This window comes from Myodes glareolus, chromosome 7 (assembly GCF_982192425.1).
Source record: "Myodes glareolus chromosome 7, mMyoGla1.1, whole genome shotgun sequence".
Taxonomy (NCBI): domain Eukaryota; kingdom Metazoa; phylum Chordata; class Mammalia; order Rodentia; family Cricetidae; genus Myodes; species Myodes glareolus.
Window position 1 is genome coordinate 96235400 of NC_142032.1, and position 6233 is coordinate 96241632.

The window sequence follows — 6233 nt, forward strand, 5'->3', positions numbered from 1 at the left end:
AGGAAGGTGAGCATCCAAACAGACTGGATCCCAAAAATCCAGTATATGCAGAGGAAACCAGTCCCAGTGTCATTGTCAATGGCTTCTCAGTAAGACTGCAGGCCAGCCACATTCAGAAAATCCGGCCACATTCAGAGAATCTGGTTGGATCACATGCTCGTTCAGTCACGGTCCATCTGGCCTTGGTAAACTCTCATTAGATCCGACCCCTTGTATCAGTGGACGAACCTGATCCTAGAGAAGCTAAATAAGAAGACGAACCTGATGAAGATTTTTTAGCTATCCGCCAGGATGTAGGAAATAGTCAAGAGTCCCAGGTAACCTTGGGTGCATGGGGGGGGGTGGGAGGGTTGTTGGAGGGGGAGAGGGTTAGAGAGAAGGGAGTAGGGGAGGAATGGAGAAAGCTCTGTTGACCGGGATGGGGGGAAGGGAGGAAGGATGAATGTGGGATCAGGGAAGAATATATTTCAACTAAGGGAGTCATATTAGAGTTTACAGGAAACTTGATTATATATGGGATCCCAGGTCCAAGGAGAGATCCCCAGATTGTTCTCTGGGCAGAGGAGGGGGTGCCTGAACCGGCCTTGGCCCGTGACCATACTGATGAATATTTTGCTTATCACCATAGATCCCTCATCTGGCGTTGGATGACGATACAGATGGAGGCCCGCGTTGGAGCACGGAACTGAGCCCCCCAAGATCCAAATGGAAGGAAGAAAATGACGAAGGACTGCGAGGGATACTATCACCCACTGATACAAGGGGTCGGATCTAATGAGAGTTTACCAAGGCCAGATGGACCGTGACTAACTCTTCATTCTTAAACTAAATTTTTAATCAAGTGTAGTGGTACACTCTTGGAACTGCAAAACTCAGCAGGTAGAGATGGATCTGTTCAGTTTCCAGGTGTCTTTGGCCACGTTGTAAGTTTCCAGCCAGACGGGGCTACAAAGGGGAGGTGTCCTGAATGTGATGTCCTGAACGTGATGCCTACTCCATGGATACCCACTTTGTGATGCAAAAAGATCCAGATTTGTCACCTGATGTCACATATTTGCTACTCCAAAAAATAGATCTAGATATACACGTATTAATGACGAGATTGTACACATAATATTATTGAGGAATATATTTGCATTTTCTTCTTGTACTTTTTTTTGGTGTTTCAAGACAGGGTTTCTCTGTAACTTTGGAGCCTGTCCTGGAACTAGCTCTTGTAGACCAGGCTGGCCTCGAACTCACAGAGATTCACCTGCCTTTGCCTCCTGAGTGCTGGGATTAGAAACCTGTGCCACACTGCCTGGCTAACCTGTGTTTTCTAATGCATCTCAGGAAATGAGGACCTTCATTTCTGGAGTATAAAAGAAATAGGGAAACCCGAAGCTATCTGTTTCTGTTTTCCTTGAATTATAGCACTAGTTATATGCAGAGAACATAACCTTATAAAACACATTGGGACATGGTGTCTTTTACAGTGCTCTTACCTTGACTACCTATTTCACACATTGTTTTCAGATTCATGTGCTTTTTAATTTATGTGTATGGGTACTTTGCCTGTTGGCTAAGAAAAACAAGCATGCAGTTCCCACACAGACCAGAAGAGGGCAATGGATTCCACATGGAACTGGAGTTACTGACTATGTTGAAAAGGAAAAAACATATACATAATGCATATGTGTATGCATGAGAACACGTGAACCCTACTTTCAAACATTAATTTAATGATTAACATTAAGTATCACTTATTAAGAAGTGAATTTTTTCTTTTTAATAAATATATAAAAAGAATGGGAAAAATATTCTGCAGCATAAAAGAATGCAGCACTTCAACTAATATTCTAGAAAAAAATCACTCCAGGGACTGAGAAGCTGCCTCTCTGAATAAAGGATTCACGGAGAGACCAGGTAGAGCCAAGAAAGACTTATAAGTGGGTGCTGTTTCCTAGGGTGCCCTTCACACTTCCTTCAAATTAGTTTCTTTATGTGGCCCTGTGAGAACCTACCTAAATTTGCAAGCTCCATTTTAAAGAAGAGGCTTCATCTTAAGTCATATAATGTGTTGGGGCAGGTCTCAGCTCCATAAATGTGCTGTGACAGCAGAATTTGAACAGATACCCTTAAAATAGCCAAGTAAGGAACTAGGGAGCAGGGCCATAAAATCTAACAAGGTCCAGATGTTCCTAGAAGCTTCTTGTCCTGGAAGACACCTTGTCATTTATTAGTGGCCCTTTGTTAGGAATTTTGTGCCCCAAAACCGACCAATAGTTTTAACAACTACCTTGCTGCCAGGTTTCTTTAGTCTTATTCCCCAAGGAAAGATGAGTGTGCAATCAGCCTGGTCTGCAGCCCCATGACGCAGGACAATCAGACACGACAGGGATTCAAGTCAAAGCAGGAACTCAATCTATTATTGTGAGTGCCATCTTATATAGGTTAAGTGACATCGTGTGATGTGGGGGTCCCTCCAGCCTATGAGAAACAGCCAAGCCCTCCCTCTGGCTGGAGGGGCATCTACCTAGCTTTTGTTGTCTCATCCTCACTTGGTAGCTTTGAGACTATTCTTCAATGCGAAATAGGCATTTCTCTATCCTACAGGCCTTGGTGTATAGACCCTGAGATAATTTTGGTCCAACATTTCCTCCTTTTTTGTTTTATATCCCATCCCCTACCCAGGTCACCAAGCCAGAATAGTTCATTGGGGAGATAGTATGGGTCAGTGCCACCCCTATCTGGAGTTTCGGCCTGATACCCTCAAATTGAGAGTTTATCCATGGGGCGAGATGTATTGAGCCTCTCATAATGTACTTGAAGGGCCATGAGTTGTACCTGTTGTATCTGTTTTTGGAATGCTTGTTTCAGACTTTGGGGAATGCATGGGCCAAAAGGACAGATCAATAAACAAATAGTCATCAACCAAATGAGGGAAGAGATGAGTGTGGTAAGCCATGGAGACCAATTAAACCAGATCTCACAGGGGGTCTTTGACTTAAACAAATCAATATCTTTCTTAACTCATCTATGGTTCTTGAAACTATCCTGAATGGTCCGCATAGAAGCAACATTCTTCCTCGAGTGCCCTGAAAATTCTTCCCTGTTCCATAAACAGCAAGTCAAAGCCTCTCCTATTTTGTTAGGTTACCCTTGCTAAGGAATCCAAAGACTTTTGTAAATAACGTAATACAGTCTCTGTCTTTTCTAAGGTCAATGTCAACTGTGCTGTGAGAGAATTATTTTCATTACTTGTTGTAAAATCACCAGGGATGAAGTGTCTAGACAGTCCTGGCCACCCCTAGTCCCATCAATGTTGTGACGGCCAGGGCCATTAGGGGCTCTCTCTTATGCCTTTGGGCCACATTGGTGCAACTCCAAATGAAAGAAATAACACAATTACATCCTCAATTTTACTTATCTTCATGCTACTCATTTTCCCTATACTTGTTTAATTTACTAATATGATTAAATTTATAACTTTCCCCAAGTATGGAAACTTACACATCAAATACACATTCTTTATTAGCCCTATTCCACTAATCTCATTTTTTAACTCCAACACAGAATTGCTAATCAGCAGCTGACACTGAATTATTGTTAGCACTACTAAATTATCACTAAGCTTCAAATGCAACTTCTCAACTATTTCCCTACCAGTAGCTCTATTTGTCATCTGATCAATTATAGAACTTTCCACATGGTTCTCAGACCCATACCTAAATCAATTCATCAAATACTCATTACTGTTTCTTATTAATGTAATTATTCCTACATCAGCCAACAATTTATTCCAACTTTTCATTGGTTGAGAAAGTGTTGGTATTATATCCTTCTTACCAATTGGTTGATGATATGGTTGAGCCAAGGCAAACACAGAAATTTTACAAGCCATTCTTTATAACTGCATCAGCGACATTGGCTTCATTCTAGCAATAGCCTGATACTGCCTAAACTCCAACTCCTGAGAGCTACAACAAATCTTCCTAACAGACAGCACAAACATCGTCCCACTAATAGGACTCCTTATCGCAGCCACAGTTAAATCAACACAATTCGGACTTCACCCATGACTCCTATCAACAGTCATAGAAAGACCAACCCCTGCCTCCACACTCTTCCACTCAAGCACCATGGTTGTAGCAAGTATTTTCCTAATAAACCGATTTCATCCCATTACCTCTAACAGCAGAACAGTCTTAACAGCCATACTATGTCTAGGCTCATTCACCACCTTATTCACAGCAATTTGCACATTAACCCAAAATGACATCAAAAAATCATAGTATTCTCCACATCAAGCAAACTAGGGTTAATAATAGTAACCCTAGCAATGAATCAACCTCACCTAGCTTCCCTAAACATCTGCACACACGAATTCTTCAAGGCTATACTATGCACATGCTCTGGATCCATTATCCGAAGCCTAAATGACAAACAGGACATCTGAAAAATAGGTAACCTGGTAAAATCCATACCAATGGCATTTTCATGCTTAACCGTTGGCAGCATAGCCTCCACAGGAATGCCTTTCCTTATAGGCTTTTACTCAAAAGGCCTAATCATTGAGGCTGTTAATACCTGTTACACCAACACTTGAGCCTTGTTAATTACACTAGTTAACCTCACTAACAGCCATTCAAAGCATACGAATTATCTACTTGGCTTTAATAACTAAACCTCAATTCCCTTTCTCAATTATTATTAATGAAAATGGCCCTTTACCAATAAACTCAATAAGCGTGCAGCTCTAGGAAGCATTATAGCAGGCTTCTCCATTTCACACAACATACCACCACCACCTATCCAAATCATAACAATACCATGATACTTAAAAACTACAGCATTACTAGTCACTATTGCAGGATTTTCTATCACACTAGAACTTAACAACCTAACCACCAACCTTTCACCAAATAAACCCTCACCTGCCAACCTGTTTTTGACTTCCCTATATTACTTCCCAATAATTATACACTGCGTCCTCCCCACCAAAACATTCAGCATAAGATTTAAAGAAACGCTAACCCTACTAAACCTATCTGACTAGAAAAAGTTATTCCCAAAATCACCTCTACCTTCCACACTATAACTCCACAACCCTTAGTAACCAAAAAGGAATAATTAAACTATATTTCCTGTTATTCCTAATCACAATCTTACCTATCCCAACTCTATTAACCATTTAATTACCCCCGAGTAATCGCAATAATAATACGTACACCTATAAATAAAGTTCAGGAAGAAACCATTATTAATCATGCAGAACAACTATACAAAGCAGATACCCCAACACCCCCCTCACCCATTAATCCCAACCCATCACTATCATAAACCACTCTCACACCGAAACTATTGAACTCCAATATTGAACCATCTCAATCCCCTCATAGTAGTTAGTTAAAAGTAATATTCTGACCTTCATAAAAATACTCATTGATAAAATCCACAGCACCAATCAACTAGATACTCAGGTTTCAGGATACTCCTCTGTAGATATAGCAGTGGTGTAGTCAAATACAACTAACGCACCCCACAAATAAATCAAAAATACTATTAATCCTAAAAAAGACCCAACAAAACCTAATACCGCTAAACAACCTGAATACTGACTAATTATTAAATATAACTCATCATAAATAGGAGAAGGCTTCAATAAAGTACCTAGACAATCTAATGAAATCAATAAACTTAAAATATAAAGAGATTCTGTCATAACTTCTACAGACTTTAACTATGACCAATGACATGAAAAATCATCCTTGTTATTCAACTATAGAAACACTTAATGACAATCATCCAGAAAAAAACACTCATTAATCAAAATTGCCAACCACTCATTTATTGACCTCCCAGCCCCATCAAACATCTCATCATGATGAAACTTTACCAGGCATCTTCAAATACTTCAGAGATCTACAGAATGTGACATTTAAGATGTTTTAATAATATAGGTTCTTTTCTTTTTTATGACAATGAGAAATGTCTCCTCCTGATAGCATCAAATTACTTCAGAAAAGATAATGGGTGTCAGAAAAAAACAAGTCCACATGGAATTTAATTTCTTTATGACAAAGGTTAGCCACTGGGTAAAGCAGTGTTCTTGACTCAACAGCTGACAATATGCTATACACTTTGGACGAAGAGGACACAAAGAAAGAACTGTCAAGTTTTCCCAAGACAAGGTAGGATTGCCCTTCAAAAATATCCTGCTTGGTAGAAAAGTCTGTCAGATTTGCTAGGCC